The sequence below is a fragment of the Stegostoma tigrinum genome, chromosome 38 (genome assembly GCF_030684315.1).
Source record: "Stegostoma tigrinum isolate sSteTig4 chromosome 38, sSteTig4.hap1, whole genome shotgun sequence".
NCBI classification, from domain to species: Eukaryota; Metazoa; Chordata; class Chondrichthyes; order Orectolobiformes; family Stegostomatidae; genus Stegostoma; species Stegostoma tigrinum.
The window spans coordinates 26,618,737-26,636,077 of record NC_081391.1 but is presented as its reverse complement, the minus strand read 5'-3'; the positions used below and the strand labels follow the sequence as shown (position 1 = coordinate 26,636,077).

Genomic DNA, 17,341 nt, shown 5'->3' with positions numbered 1-17,341 from the left:
ACGTCCCGGCCTTCACTGCGCTCCGTGGCAATAAATTCCACAGGCCACCACTCTCTGGCTGAAGAAAGCATATTAATATTATACATATTAATTAATTAAAACCTTCTAGCTGACTGAAGATTTAACAGAATCTCAGGTTTGTTTAATACATCCTGATTAGTGGTATAACCCTTTTATTTTCTACTTACAAATTCTGTGTCTGATACTACCTCTCTCTACTAACACCTGCAGAAGGAGCAAAGCTTTGAATGTTTGTGTTTTCAAATAAACCTGTTGGACTAAACCTCATGTCATGTGATTTCTGACCTTGTCCGCCCCAGTCCAACACCGGCACCTCTACACCACAGATGATTCTGAATTGGATATATTCCTCAAACTAAATTGGACAATGAGGAAGTTCTGAAAATTGAGATAAATTACTGGGTTGCCTTCCAGAGGAAACTTGAAACAACCTGAAGGCATTATTTCAATCACATGGGGAGATATATAGGAATAAGCTGGATAGTACTAATCTAATTACACATGATGCAGACATTAGAAATGCTGTTCCAATTAAGCTACATCCTTATAGACATAACCCTTAAAAAAGTTGGCACAGGTTCCAAAAGGTATTGAACGCATGCTCAATGATAACATAATTCAAGTGAGTTGCAGAGGTTGGAACTCACCCAGAGCCGTGGTGCCAAAACCAGACAGTACCCAACAATTATATGTAGACTATCGCAAAGTCTCGTTTACCTTTTGCTGGGAGTCATTGCTGCAACGTGCCGCTGACCGTTTACCTTTGGGCGGCGCTCGCGCGCCAGGACCCAGGACCGTTAGAGTTTGAACAGATCCCAGCCCCTCCCCCGCGCCAGGAGTCCCGCCCCTGACCTGGGAGACCCGCCTCCGCATTGCAAGTCCAGCCCTCTCACTGCATGCTCCACCCCTCAAAGGACGCACGTGCCCACAACTAACCCCACCCTCGAAACTGTTCCCCGCCCCCAAGTCTCCGGTGACCGTTAGGAGTTTGAAATGTTCCTGTTTTCCTGCTTGGTGCAGAAGCCGGGCTGTAGCCGCGGGTGAAATATTTGGACAAGGAAGGGATTTTTCTAAAATACACCCTCAACAAAGGCTTCTTCTTATCCACTGGAACTAGGCATTTTTGTTACACCAGCTTCAAAGCAGTGAACTCCCTGTGCTTGAGCGAAGACCTTGAGATTAACTTTCATTTGTTCTGAGTTTTTGCCGCAGGGATCCAGTTTGTGAACCTACTTCCATGTTGGCACATTTACCTATTTAAAATCAAGCAGCTGTCTCCTGCAACCGGATGATGTGCTTTACAAAGTCCTCCGCCAACTTTTGGAAAAATTGTGTCTTGACCTGGTCTCCAAAACAAGAAAAGCACCTTTGTCCCCTTTGATGCCTTCAATTCCTTCCTGCTACAGATTATTGCCATGGAGAATTGTTAACATCCTTCTGGATGATCAGACTGGCATATGGTGGGCAGCTGATACTGTGGAGAAGTATTTTATAGTACTTGATTTTCTACTTTCTGATCTTTGAATGAATGGTTTACAAAAATATCATAATATTAAGGTTAAATCGAGTTCTATTTTACAAAAATATCATATAATCCTCACAAATGAAAAGGGAGAAAGTTGTAAACTTACTTAGAATTTCACAAGTACTCCTTGCTCTGTGACCTAAGCTTTTAAACTGTTGGGTGGGTACATATGGAACCAAAGATTTGTTTAGAATTTTTTCTCCTGTTACATCACAAAGTGTCATCTGTGTTAAATTTAATGGGGCTAATAGCTGAGGAAAAATGATGTAATGTTAGTCAGTAAAGCTAATTTATCTTGGAAACATGCCTTTACTTGCAACATACAATGTCATAAAACAGGAACGCTGAAATGGCCTGAGGATGGGAGAGACTTACCCATTTTTACCGTTAACTTTTTGGCAGAACTGAAAAAGTAAGAATTCAAATTGTTAAATTTGTCTATTTTATCCGCGGAAGCTGAATGACAGTGAGTTCAGCATTTGCTGTTTTGGACACTGAGAAATCTCCTGCACAGCTGAAGTTGCACGGCCCTGCGTTTAAGTTATAAAACAGTACTGCCCAGTTGTGGGCAGGCCTGCATGTGTTGATTCCGGTCTCCAGTCTGGATATGAGGAGGGTTAGCAGGAAGAAGGGCATCTGGTTGTAAAAGCCACCAGCCAAATCCAGCATTGTGATGCAAGGTGGGAAAAGTGGAATCAAGAATTATTGAGAAATCTCCTGTCATTGTGTGCAAGGATTATATTTATATTTGCTAACACCTGCTATATAGGTTGAGCAAATGGTAAGTCTGCTGCCTGTTCAAATTTTATGAAGCTCATCATGTTTGACAGGATGCTGCTTACACGTCAGAATGTTTAAGTGACCCCAGAGCATCAGTTTGTGATGCCTCCTGACTCAGTGACTCAGTCATCACTGCTGGTGTGAAATTAAATACTTGTTTCTTCCATTAATTATTTGATACGGCTCAATAGGAAATTTCAGTCAGTTGTGTTATTCCTTGATGTTTGCTGTGACTACCTCCTCTGTGCATTACCCAACATTTATATTCATGTTAAAATCCGTAAGATACAATCAATCAATCTACCAAGCTGCTCTGAGTCTGTCTAAAGGCCGAAGTGTCCATCAGACTTTCTGTTGCTATGGCGTTACCATTAGCATTCTGCTAGAAGCCCTGTTTGAGGAGGGACAAAAGGATGCTGCTTGGCCTGCTGTGTTCATCCAGCTTCATACTTTGTTATCTAGGATTCACTCATAAATGTGTGTCACTGTCAACACCAGAATTTATTGGTTATCCCTAAAGCCCTTGAGAAGATAGTGGCTGGAGTTGATGTTGTGTAGGGTGACTGACAGAGCAGTTCGGAGGGATTTCCAAGATTATCCGTCTGTCCAATCCATCCATCTGAAACATCAAATGTCAAAGCTTAGAAGTCTCTTTACGTTTAAAACAAAAAGTGTTTTTAATTCTTGAAACCAAAGCAAGTAACAACACTTCCTGGCATTATATTTCACTTAACACCTTGTGGCACACTCATTTGGATACGTTATGCTTGGCCTGTTCATCTAATTTGTTATTATAGACTGTGACTAGTTCAGGCTCCAGCACTTATTAAGACCATAAGACATAGGAGTGGAAGTAGTCATGGCTGATGGGCATTTCAACTCCACTTCCCTGCACTCTCCCTGTAGCCCTTGATTCCTTGTGAGATCAAGAATTTATCAATCTCTTGTGCCTTGATGACATTTAACGTCCCGGCTTCCACTGCGCTCCGTGGCAATGAATTCCACAGGCCACCACTCTCTGGCTGAAAAAATGTCTCCTCATTTCTGTTTTAAATTTACCCCCTCTAGTTCTAAGGCTGTGCCCATGGGTCCTAGTCTCCCCGCCTAATGGAAACAACTTCCCAGCATCCACCCTTTCTAAGCCATACATTATCTTGTAAGTTTCTATTAAATCTCCCCTCAACCTTCTAAACTCTAATAAATACAATCCCAGGATCCTTAGCCGTTCATCGTACGTTAAACCTACTATTCCAGGGATCATCTGCGTGAATCTCCGCTGGACACGCTCCAGCGCCAGTATGTCCTTCCTGAAGCGTGGGGCCCAAAATTGGACACAGTATTCTAAATGGGGCCTAACTAGAGCTTTATAAAGTCTCAGAAGCACATTGCTGCTTTTATATTCCAACCCTCTTGAGATAAAAGACAACATTACATTCGCTTTCTTAATCATGGAGTCTACCTGCAAGTTAACCTTTAGAAAATCCTGGACTGACGCTCCCAGATCCCTTCGTACTTCTGCTTTCCAAATTTTCTCACTGTTCAGAAAATAGCCCATGCCTGTATTCCTTTTCCTAAAGTGCAATTTCTCGCATTAGTTCACATTGAATTTCATCAGCCATTTCCTGGACCACTCTCCTAAACTGTCTAAATCTTTCTGCAGCCTCCCCACCTCCTCAGTACTACCTGCCTGTCCACCTATCTTTGTATCATCAGCAAACTTCACCAGAATGCCCCCAGTCCCTTCATCCAGATTATTAATATATAAAGTGAACAGCTGCGGCCCTAACATTGAACCCTGCAGGACACCCCTTGTCACCAGTTGCCATTCCGAAAAAGAGCCTTTTATCCCAACTCTCTGCCTTCTGTCAGACAGCCAATCCTCAATCCAAGCCAGTAGCTCACCTCGAACACCATGGTCCCTCACCTTACTCAGCAGCCTCCCGTGAGGCACCTTATCAAAGGCCTTTTGAAAGTCTAGATAGATAACATCCACTGGGTTTCCCTGGTCTTACCTACTTGTTACCTCTTCAAAAAATTATGGTGGTACTCCACTAATTACAGCCAGCGAACTTAAAATTCCTCATTTGTCTCTGTTTTCTGCTTCCTCTCTGTTAACCAATCCTCTGCGCATGCTAATATAGTAATTCCCAAGTCCATGATCCCTCATCAACAGGTAACTAGATAGAGCACTTGGGGCGAATGAGATCAAAGGTTATGGGGAGAAAGCAGGATTAGGCTATTGAGTTGGATAATGTTGATGAAGAATGGTGGAGCAGGCTCAAAGGGCCGAAAGCTTCCTTCTGCTCCTGTGTACAATGTTCATCTTGCGTCTTCCCAATGGCACATTAGTAAATTGGAAATGCAAGTATACTACATCCTCCAGCTCCCGTTTATTCACCCTACTAGTTACGTCCTTCAAATGCTCTCTCAGATTTGTTGAATATGATTTTCATTCTTTGTAAATTTTGTACGATGATATTGTGACTTTCTAAGTGCATTGTTAAGACTTCCTTGATAATAGATCCCAGCCATGTCCCAATGACAGACATGAGGCTAATTTGTTTTCAGTTGTTTAATTGTGTTCTCTCTCTGCTCTCCCTTACTTAAATAGTGTTGTCACATTTTCAAACTTTCAATTTGATGGGACTTTAGAATTCAGGGAATTTTGAAAAATCGTAACCAATGCCTCCATTATTTCTGCAACAAACCCTTCGAGAATCCCTGGGTGTAGGGTCAGGTCCTGAGAGCTTGTCAGTTTTTAGTCTATTTTAGTTCGTCCAATATTTTTTATCTGTTGATATGAATCACTAAGATCCTCATTCTTTGCCCCTTTGGTTACTTGATTTGATTGATTTATCATCACATGTACCTAGGTACAGTGAAAAGCTTTGTTTAAGAGCAGTACAGGCGGGTCACAGTAAGCTAGGACACACATATCATACAGTGAAAAAAAATTAGAGGTATACAAGTTACATTGCACAGGTCATGCACCAGGCATGATCAACATTATCAAGATCTGCCTCATTTGAAATTACAGAGTTCATTTATCAGTCTAATAACGGCAGGGAAGAAGTCATTCTTGAACTTGCTGATGTGTGTGTTCAAGCTTCTGTATCTTCTGCCAGACTGAAGAGGTTGTAGGAGAGGCCTGGCAGAGCTCAATGGGTCTTGATGATGTTGGCAGCCTTTCCACGGCAACAGGTCATGTAAATGGAGTCCATGGATGGAAGGTTGGTTTCCATGATGGTCTGGCTGTGCTGACAACCTTCTGTAGTTTCTTACTGTCCTGGGCGGAGCTATTGCCATACCAGACTATTATGCACCTGGACGGTATGCTTTCAATGGTGCATCTGTAAAGGTCGGTGAGGGATCTTGTGGACATGCCAAATTTCATGAGCCACGCGAGGAAGAAGAGGCATTATTGTGCCTTCTTGACCATCACATTTATGTGGGAAGTCCAGGACAGGTCATTGGTTATCGTCACTGATAGGAATTTGACAATGTCCACCCTCTCGACTTCAGCTTTGTGATATAGATGGAGGCACGTTATCCTCCCTTCTTTCTGAAGTCAGTGATCAGTTCTTTAGTTCTTCCGATGTTGAGAAAGGGTTGTTCTCATTGCCACACGTCACCAAGCCCCCTATCTCCTTTCTGAGTCCTGAATTGTCATTGTTTGATATCCATCCTACCATGGAGGTGTTGTCAGCAAACTTTGTAAATGGCGGTCATTCAGTATTTGGCAAAACAGTCATGGGAGTAAAGGGGGTACAGGAAGGGGCTAAGAACGCATCCTTGTGGGGCGGCCATGTTGAGAGTTATCGTGGAGGAGGTGCAGTTGTCCATCTTCACTGATTGTGGTCCGAAGGTCAGAAAGCTGAGGATCCTGTTGCAGAGGGCAGAATCAAGACCTAGGTCTCTGAGTTTTGAGATCAGTCTGGAGGGGATAATGGTGTTGAAGATGGAGCTGTAGTCAATGAGCAGGAGTCTGACATAGGTGTCCATGTTGTCCATATGTTCCGGGAATGAATGTAGGGCAAGGAAAATGACATCCGTTGTGAATCTTTTATGTCAGTAGGCAAATTGTAGAGAATTGAGGCAGGCTGGGAAACTTGCTGTGGGTCCTAACCAGCCTTTTGAAGCACTTCATGATTATGGAGGTCAGAGTCACTGGGCGGTAGTCATTAAAGCACATTGCACATGCTTTCTTAGGTTGTGGGATGATGGTGCTCTTCTTGAAGCGGGCGAGGACTTTGGCTTGTAGAAGGGGCAGGTTGAACATGTTGGTGGATACCTCTGTGAGTTGGTTCACACAGGATCTAAGTACTTGGCCAGGGAATCTGTCTGGGCCTGTTGCTTTCCTTGGATTGAATCCCAGGAAGAGCAATCTGACACAGTGGGCACAGGTACGTCCAGGGTAGTCGGGGCAGGTGACACCACGCTGCTGGCATTCGGCTTGAGCTGAGTATAGAAAACATGGAGTGCTTCAGGAAGTGATGTGTTTTTGACCACTATCTTGCTCTCTGCTTCATTTTGTATTTGTAATGTTGTTTAGGCCTTGCCACAGGCGGCAGGAGTCTGTACAGTTGGCTTGGGCCTCTAACTCAGTCCGGTACTGCCTCTTGGCATCTCTGGCTATGCTGAGGTGGTAGCTGGATATTCCGTATAGGTCTAGATCATTAGACTTGAATGCTGCACACCTGGTCTTCAGTAGGGAGTGGATTTCCTGGTTCATCCAAGGTTTCCAGGTGGGGAACACTTGGATTGACTTGGTACACAGTCCTGCACGTATTTGCTCATGGGGCCTGTGATGGTGGTGGTATACTTGTCTAGGTTTTCCGCTGAGTACTTGAATATGGTCCAGTCCACCGATTCCAAGCAGTTCTGCAGACATTTATGCGATGACTTAATGCTGCTTCCGTTGTTTAGTCTCATTGCAACCTGAGGTTTAGCTTCATCGGGTTAGTATCCCATCGTTAGTTTGCTTACTGATGTTTTTGGTTTATTCTCCTTCTCATATACTCCTCATTGAACCTGCTCAGTTAATGATATTGATCGTGAGGGGAATATGCTAACTGATAAGGTTACGGATTGTTGTTGAATCCAATTCTTCTGCAGCTGATGGCTTCTATGGATGCTTTTGTTTTCATCAGGCAACCGAAGGCTGTGCTGGCTCACTGGAGGCGATGTTGGATCTCTTCATCAATAGCTGCTTTGAGTCTCAGAACACGCCGAAGGGATTGGAAGAGATCAGTGTTCTTTAAGGCTTCCCTGTGGACCTTGATCTGGTGTTTGCTGTAATCATGCTAGGTTGATGGAGGACCTTTGTCTTACAGATGTTCAGGGTGAGAGCCATCTTCTCATATGTCTCCATAAAGGGCTGACAATGGTCTGGAGTACATTCTCTGAGACTTCTCATAAGCAAACATCATGTGTATATTGCAGCTCGATGTTGTAGTTGGGGTGACTTTGGTTTTGGCTTGAAGGCTGCAGAGGTTGAATAATTTCCTGCTGGTTATGTAAGTTAGGTCCTCTCCAGCAGGGAGCATGTCGATGGTGAGGTGAAACATTGCAGCAAGATAGATTGAGAACAATATTGGGACGATGATGCAGCCCTGCTTGACAGCAGTCCGAGCAGGAATGGGTCGGTGGTGGAGCCATTTATCATTACCACAACTTCCATGTCGTCATGGAGCAGGCAAAGGATGGTGACAAACTTCATGGTCAACCAAAACAGAGAAGAATACTCCATAATGCTTTCAGATTGATGATGTCAAAGGCCTTTGTAAGACTGAAGGAGTGGTAGGTTCTTTTCTCTGCATTTCTCCTGCAGCTGCTCTGTGGTGAAAATCACGTCCATTGCGCCCCTCTAAAAGCTGTACTGTGATTCCAGGAGGAGTTCCTCAGCTGCAGGAAGGGGACCGTTGAGGAGGACTTTGTCCATGACTTTTCCAATGGTCGACAACAGGGAGATTCCCCTGTAGTTACCATAGTTGGACTTGTTCTAACATCAAGCTCATGTTTTGTAGAACTGTGGTGGTTTCCATGCTCCTGTATGGCTCTGAGACATGGACCGTCTACAGCAGACATCTCAAGGTGCTGGAGCAGCACCAAGTCCATCCAGAGTGGAGAGGGAGCATCTGGAAAGATATTGAGCACCTTGAGACTTGCCATTTGGGAAAAGCAGAAGGCCAGGCGACAACAGTGTAAGGAGCACACTGCCACACCAAGCCCTACCCACCCCTTCCCACAACCACTTCTGCTCCAAATGTAACAATGCCTGTGGAAACCGCATTGGTCTGTACAGTCACCTACAGACTTACCCTGAGAGTGGAAGAGATTTTCATCCTCATATGTGAGGGACCACTAATGATGATGATGATCTATGGTGTACAAGTTCTGCTAGCTTTATTCTGAATTTAACTTGTTTAGCATGTTGGTGTTATGTTACAAAGACACAGAGAGTGTCTTTATTTTGAAGAAAGATCTTTACCTCCAAAATGACTGCACAATGTCGTTTCCTGTCACTCCTGTCAGTGACAGATGTAATTGCAGCAGGTATATTTGTGAGGATGAAGTGAAGTAGGTTTTTACTCCTTGTTGGTTCCCTTAGCCCTAGTTTGGCAAGTTTTTCAGGATTTGGCCATCTTGGTTATGAACTATACTATTCACCCACTTCTGGTGATGGACAATGAAGTTTCTCTCCCAGACTACATTCCGTGCTCTTGCTATGCTCAGTGCTTCCTCCAAGTGTTACTCAACATTGTTATGGACCAGACCAAACCCCCTCAAAATATAAATGAGGAGATAGCCTGCATCTTAATTTTTTTTAAATTTTATTTGAAAGGAAGTGTAAGGTGCTGTGTGCCAATTGATCCATTACTAGGCTTTAAGCAAACCGTGCCTTATTCTTACAACACAGTTAAAAATCAAACAAAAAAGTAGAATTGGCATAATTAACTCTATTGAAGTAGTTAATAAAATAATGTATTATTTAACTACTAATTATCAACTGTTCTAATTTAGAAGCATCACATAAACACACTCTTGGAAAAGGCAAATTCAGGAAAACAGATTTTCCTCATATATTAATAAAATGTGAGGCTGGATGAACACAGCAGGCCCAGCAGCATCTCAGGAGCACAAAAGTTTAGAGACGTTTCAGGCCTAGACCCTTCATCAGAGAGGGGAATGGGGTGAGGGTTCTGGAATAAATAGGGAGAGAGGGGGAGGCGGACCAAAGATGGAGAGAAAAGAAGATAGGTGGAGAGGAGAGTATAGGTGGGGAGTTAGGGAAGGGATAGGTCAGTCCAGGGAAGACGGACAGGTCAAGGAGGTGGGATGAGGTTAGTAAGTAGGAGATGGAGGTGCGGCTTGGGGTGGGAGGAAGGGATGGGTGAGAGGAAGAACAAGTTAGGGAGGCAGAGACAGGTTGGACTGGTTTTGGGATGCAGTGCGTGGAGGGGAAGAGCTGGGCTGGTTGTGTGGTGCAGTGGGGGGAGGGGACGAACTGGGCTGGCTTTGGGATGCTGTGGGGGAAGGGGAGATTTTGAAGCTGGTGAAGTCCACATTGATACCATTGGGCTGCAGGGTTCCCAAGCGGAATGTGAGTTGCTGTTCCTGCAACCTTCGGGTGGCATCATTGTGGCACTGCAAGAGGCCCATGATGGACATGTCATCTAAAGAATGGGAGGGGGAGTGGAAATGGTTTGCGACCGGGAGGTGCAGTTGTTTATTGCGAACCGAGCGGAGGTGTTCTGCAAAGCGGCCCCCAAGCCTCCACTTGGTTTCCCCAATGTAGAGGAAGCCACACTGGGTACAGTGGATGCAGTATACCACATTGGCAGATGTGCAGGTGAACCTCTGCTTAATATGGAAAGTCATCTTGGGGCCTGGGATAGTGGTGAGCGAGGAGGTGTGGGGGCAAGTGTAGCATTTCCTGCGGTTGCAGGGGAAGGTGCCGGGTGTGGTGGGGTTGGAGGGCAGTGTGGAGCGAACAAGGGAGTCACGGAGAGAGTGGTCTCTCCGGAAAGCAGACAGGGGTGGGGATGGAAAAATGTCTTGGGTGGTGGGGTCGGATTGTAGATGGCAGAAGTGTTGGAGGATGATGCGTTGTATCCGGAGGTTTGTGGGGTGGTGTGTGAGAACGAGGGGGATCCTCTTAGGGCGGTTGTGGCGGGGGCGGGGTGTGAGGGATGTGTTGCAGGAAATGCGGGAGACGCGGTCAAGGGCATTCTCGACCACTGCGGGGGGAAAGTTGCGGTCCTTGAAGAACTTGGACATCTGGGATGTGCGGGAGTGGAATGCCTCATCATGGGGGTGGAGGCGGAGGAGTTGGGAATAGGGGATGGAATTTTTGCAGGAGGGTGGGTGGGAGGAGGTGTATTCTAGGTAGCTGTGGGAGTCGGTGGGCTTGAAATGGACATCCTCACATATTATCTCCTTTTCTAGTGCAGGTGAAAGGAACTTCGAAAGAAACAATCTGGTTGTGGAGAGAGAACGTAAACTTTTTTGCTGCAGCAGAGAGAAAGAGCTGTATCTACCAACTTCAACAGCCAGCTCCAAACCTCAACTGAAAGTAAAATTGAAACCCTTGGTCTGTGTGAGCGTGACTCCACCCTCTCATGCTTTTTCTAATTTAGAAAAAACACTCAGGGAGCTCAAAACTGTTTACCCACAGCTTCTGAAGCTGCTGTTTCAGTGCCATTACGGTAACACCTCTCTACAAGAGTAACAACATAGACAAATCTCTCTTAAAGGCACAGTGACATCACAAACATGGAGAAGTACTAATTTATTAGCTTGGGCCAGACTAGACCGCCCAGACTATCACACAAGCCAACCTTCTGTCGACTGACTACATCAACACTTCTTGTTGCTACTGAAATGCAGCCAACATCATCAAAGACCCCTCCCAACCCAGTTATAATCTCTTCCAACCTCTTCTGTCAAGCAGAAGATACAAAAATATGTACCAACAAATTCAAGAACAGCTTCTTCCCTGCCGTCATTGGACTTCAGAATGAAGCTACTGGTGGTTATTGATACATGATAATCAGCAGGCGTCTCATTGCCCATGCATGACCTGATGCAATATGACTGTCATTTCTCAGCCTGCTTCAATCCCTTGAAATTTGCCTACCAGTGCAACAGGTCCACAGCAGACACCATTTCCCTAGCCCTACAATGATTCCTGGATCATCTGGATAATAAGGATAACTACATCAGACTTCAACTTATTGACTAAGGCTCCACCTTCAACAGTTTTTAAACCCAACCAAACTAATCTCCAACCTCTAAGACTGAGGTCTCTGCTCCACCCTCTGCAACTGGATCCTCGAAATCCTAAACCACAGACCACAATCCATGAATATATGCAACATCACTAAGAAAACGAATGTAATGTTGTCGTTTATCTCAAGAGGGTTGGAATATAAAAGCAGTGATGTGTTTCTGAGACTTTATAAAGCTCTAGTTAGGCACCATTTAGAATACTGTGTCCAATTATGGGCACCACACCTCAGGAAGGACGTACTGGCGCTGAAGCATGTCTAGCAGAGATTCACACGAACGATCCCTGGAATGGTAGGTTTAACGTACCATGAACGGCTAAGGATCCTGGAATTGTATTCATTAGAGTTTAGAAGGTTTGGGGGAGATCTAATAGAAAAACAAGATAATATATGGCTTAGAAAGGATGGTCGCTGGGAAGTTGTTTCCGTTAGGCAGGGAGACTAGGACCTGTGGGGCACAGTCTTAGAGTTAGAGAGGGTAAATTTAAAACAGAAATGAGGAGACATTTCTTCAGCCAGAGAATGGTGGGCCTGTGGAATTCATTGCCATGGAGGCTGGGACGTTAAATGTCTTCAAGGCAGAGATTGATAAATTCTTGATCTCACAAGGAATCAAGGGCTATGGGGCGAGTGCAGGGAAGTGGAGTTGAAACACCCATCAGCCATGATTAAATGTTGGAGTGGACTTGGGCCAAATGGCCTTACTTCCACTCCAATGTCTTATGGCCTTATGACCTCCTCTGTGGCAATTCTCAACACCAACACAGGGCAAGGATGCATGTTCAGTCCCCTTCTGTACTTCCTGTACATTCAAGACGGTGTGGCCAAATTTCATCCGAATTCCATCTACAAGTTTGCCGATGACACCATCGTAGTAGGCCAGTTGTCAAACAATGATGAGACAAACTACAGAAAATAGATAGAATACTTGGTAAAGTGGTGCAAAGGTAACAATCTCTCCCTCATTGTCAACCAAAGAACCAATCGTCGACTTCAGAAGCAAGAAGGAGAACATGCCCCTATCTATATCAATGCAACTGAGGTGGAGATGGTTGAGAGCATCAATTTTGATGATCACCAACAATCTGTCCTGGACCACCTGTGTGTTGATGCAACGGTCAAGAAGGCACAATAATGCCTCTTTTTCCTCTGGAGGCTAACGAAATTTGGCATGTTCATAAGGACCCTCACCAACTTTTATAGATGCACTATAGAAAACATTCTACCTGGATGCATCACAGCTTGCTATGGCAACTGCTCTGCTGAAGACCATAAGAAACTACAGAAAGTTGTGAATACCGCCCAGACTATCACACAAGCCAACCTTCCGTCGACTGACTATATCAACACTTCTTGTTGCTACTGAAATGCAGCCAACATCATCAAAGACCCCTCCTACCCCAGTTATAATCTCTTCCAACCTCTCCTGTCAGGCAGAAGATACAAAAACATGTACCAACAAGTTCAAGAGCAGCTTCTTTGCTGCCGCCATTGGACTTCAGAATGGATCTCTCAAATTTCAAATCCAATGTTGATCTTGCATTTTGTACAACCTTTTTGCAGCTGTACCTTTGTATTTCTCACTCTATTCAATCACACAATGATTTTTGTGTCTTTGTATGTTGTTATGTTCTGTGTACTGCATGCACAACTACTGTGCTTTGGTACATGTGACAATAATAAATCAAATCAAAAGACATCATTGGGTTTGAAGTCAATGTCAGGGGCTCAATGTCAACACTGCTCCCACCTGATTTGTACACTGTTGTGCTGCCACCTCTGCTGGGAATGCAGTGGCAAAGAACAAGCATCTGAAACACTGGCATTAAGGTATGATTCAGATGGCATGGTTATGTCATGCTGTTGTTTGACTGGTTGTGGGACAGCTGTCCCAATTTTGACACACATCCACCATATAGTAGTGAAGAGGCCCGTGTAGAGTAACCTGCATATGATGTGTCTTTGTCCATTTCTAACGCCTAGGTTGATACTGTGGGGATAACTCAGTCTTATTTAACATCATTGTTCTAGTTTGGTCCGACTGAATGATGCGTTAGATTATTTGAGAGGGCAGTTAAATATCAACCACATTTCTGTAAGTTTAGAAAAAAAATCTGAGGAACAGTATTATTTATCAGTTAGAAAGGAACTGATTAAATCAAGTGTAATCAACAGGGGAAGACTGGATCTGACTAACTTTATTGGGGTTTTTGTAACAGACAAGATTGACAGAGTAGCATATTTGCCTACAGCTTACAGGAGAATTTTGGCAATATGTTCAACAACCTCCAACATAAACAATTAAAAAAAGCAGAGATAGTAAGAATTGCCAATGCTGGAGTCTGGGATAACACAGTGTGGAGCTGGAGAAGTACAGCTGGCCAGGCAGTATCAGAGGAGCAGGAAGGCTGATGTTTCAGGTTGGGACCCTGGGTGAGGGGAAGGGGGCTCTGAAATAAATAGAGAGGGGGGTGGGGTCAGTCTGGGGAAGGTAGGTGGGATGGTGAGTGCAGGTATGTTGCAGTGGGAATTGGTCAGTGAGGTGGGAGGGCAGATAGGTGGGAGAGAAGACAGACGGGTCAAGGAAGCGCAGATAAGCGGGGCTGCGGAAAGTAGGTGGGATGGCGATAGGTGAGTGCAGGTAGGCAGTGGTGGGGATTGTTCAGTGAGGTGGAAGGACAGATAGGTGGGAGAGAAGACAGGCAGGTCGAGGAGGCGGGGATGAGAGGGAGGGTTGGACATGGGATGGGGGGGGGAGTGGGGAGATTTTGAAGATAGTGAAGTCCACATTGAGACCATTGGGTTGTAAGGTCCCAAGGTGGAATGTGAGGTGCTGCTCCTCCAGTTTCCGCAAGAGCCTCTGGATCAAAGAGAAAGTATCCAGTTAGTTCAAAAATTGGTCAGTGGCAGGAAACAGATTGAAGCAATGAACAGATATTTTGTGACTGTAAATTTGTTTCCTGTGGGGTTCTTTCTTTTCCTGGTGTAATCAATGATTTAGACTGTTGTATTGATTTTTAAATAATCAACTGCTGGAGACTAAAAGTTTTTATGGTTATTTTATTTGAACACTGCAAGAACAGATCTCCCTCAGTTATTAGATTTAGTAAAACTCTGAAGCATACAGCGGAGTTGATTACCTTTATACTATTAGCATCCTCTTATCTTTATTCCAATCTTCTTTCGTACACAGCAAATAAAATAAGTGCTGCTTCTGTATCATAGGTTAATGTGTTAAAATCTCCCTCAGCCAGTTGGAGTGAACAATCACTCTCACCCTAGACATTGCTGTTTCTTTCTTTATCAGTGTGTGCTCTTCACTATCTCATCCTAAGTCATACTTAGAATGTTTTTGTTAAGACTGTCTCCTTGTACACAGATGCTTACAGGGATCATATTGACACTGTTCTAGAAGCTGCATAAGGTCACTCCGTGCAAAGTTGGAATTGCCTCCTACTTCTAGTATGGAAGTATCATTTAACTTTTAGAGTCTAAATATCTAAATTTCCCCTAACAGTCCCCCTTTTTGACCCCTTGGCCCAAGCCCAAGGTAGCCAATACAGTGCTATCATCCTTAACCTTTGTACTCAGCCATCCATTGATTCTGCTCAGGTATCCAGCTTAGGCTTGTAAAGGCAATGGATTAAAGCATCTATACCATTCAGATCTTCCATCAACACCCTCTTGTCCTAAATTTCTGAATCCCCACTGTCAACTTCTGCATGATCTCCTGATGCAATTAATTGGGCATGTTAGATGTAAACTCAAGAACAGTTGGATGACAACCAAGGCATGGCAAATCATTCTAATCCATGGATGAATCTGTATAATCATTCCTCAATTCCATAGTTCCAGTCACCCATACACATTCACTGTCACCAGCTTAGGCCTGAGTCTGCTGTTGGACCACAAAGTAAGTCTTTTCATTCTTTGTGCTTCATTCCTGGTCAAAGTGAGGCATTTGATCAAATGCAGGATAACATAGGCAAACTGGATGAGGCATTGCTTGGGGTTGACTTTCATACCTTCCACAGCTTGAAATGCTTTCCTTTTATGTATTTCAACCAGTTCTACCTTTCCCACCCTTGCTGGCTATGTGGGTGAAGCACACTGAGTGGTTGTAAATGGGGCATAATTGATTGCTCCTGCTACTGTGTGGTAATATTTATCTCAAATTTTCCTGTCTTTGTTCGAGAACCCTTGACCCATAGTTACTGCAAACATTATCCTTAGTTGTATCATCTGCCCTTTTCAATCAATTTGTTGGTAATGCCCATACATTTTACAGTACAATAATCAGGCTCCGGACTATCTGTGTCAGCCCTTGACTTGTGCCTAATTTGGTGCCGTAAATCCCTTGTCCTTTTTCGTAAAATTTCCTTACCTTGTGAAGTTAGAGTTTGGTCCTTTTGCTCCACAATAGCTAAATCAATGGAATTAACTATTGAGATTCCTATATTGAATATTATAGTGGTATCATTTATCAGGTCACGTTTCGGTCTTTTTTTTCCCTCAGACCACTAACCTTGTTCCATCTTTCAGACAGGGTTATGTCAGACAGGTCTATGACAACGGGTACCAGTTCATGATGCATATTACCAAACAAGATCTTATCACTATTAAGTACCACTAGTCAATTTTCCGGTAATTTAAAACTTACACTAGTCTACTTAAATTTGGGAACTTAAGGGACAACTTAGTTTCTCCAAAGAGTTCCCTCCAATCATCCATATGTGTCAAATGCATGATTAGTTGATCTCCAAATGTTACTTTCAATGTGCTACATCATGTGTTGAGCTTCACATTGCTTTTCGTATAGTATAGTCCATGCATAGAGTATGGTTGGATGGTAGTCTTTGTTTTCCCTGCTACGAACACCAATCCTATCACTATTGGTGGGACAAACAACATTTTGTAAATTAAACTAATGACCAACCCAGTTGTCACCGGCCAATTGGAGTTAGTTATGCAAGACAAACGAAAAATGAATTTGTAAAATGCTTCAGCAGTGACCAGTGTCTCCAGCACTCCGTTCCTTTTACGTCCACGTGAGTACATATTAACACTGGTCATAATTACCACCTCGATGAAAACCTTACCTCTCACGCTGGGCCCCTTGACTCCACACCACACAAATTGTACAACCCGTGCACAAACTACTCCAATTGCTGCTGTGGCTTCCTGAAACCATCGGTCAGTTGCTGCAGACTATTTAGCAGCTGGATTTATTCGTTAATTGTTCAATTCAATGGGTTCCCTTTCTAAAATTTGTTTTTAATTGTCTTAAGGCCCTTTAGAATTTTAAAATCATCTTGACAACAGAAGCATATTTCTTGCGTCTTTACATTTGGCTCATTTTCACTGAAACACCTTTTACAAATGCTGAATTTGATTGGATGTCTGACAAACTACAGCTTATCTATATAAAAACCGAAAGGACTGCTGATGCTGTAAAGCGGGAACAGAAACAAAGCTGCTGAAAAAGCTCAGCAGGTCTGGCAGCATCTGTGAAGTAGAAAACAGAGCTAACGTTTCAGGTCCGGTGACCCTTGCTCATAGCAGTTCTGATGATGAAATTGCTACCAAAATTCAGCAGGTCTGGCAGCATCTGTGGGAAAAATGCAGAGTTAATGTTTCAAATCTGGTGACTGATTCTGATGAAGGCTGCAAAAGACCTGGACAGGCTAAGAGAGTAGGCAAAGAATTGGCAGATGGAATACAGTGT

The 17,341-nt window shown here is 43.9% G+C and overlaps 1 long non-coding RNA gene across 2 annotated transcripts; it reads left to right on the top strand.

The window, feature by feature from the left end:
• The first annotated feature begins 978 nt into the window (after positions 1-978).
• Positions 979-13,292, top strand: LOC125446983 (uncharacterized). Of its 2 annotated transcripts, none has more exons than XR_007246503.2 (3): positions 979-1,481; positions 7,477-7,668; positions 10,780-13,292. It is a non-coding gene; the product is annotated as an uncharacterized LOC125446983 (long non-coding RNA). The 2 variants fall into 2 exon arrangements; XR_007246502.2 differs by having other exon boundaries at positions 10,775-13,292.
• The last annotated feature ends 4,049 nt before the right edge of the window (positions 13,293-17,341 follow it).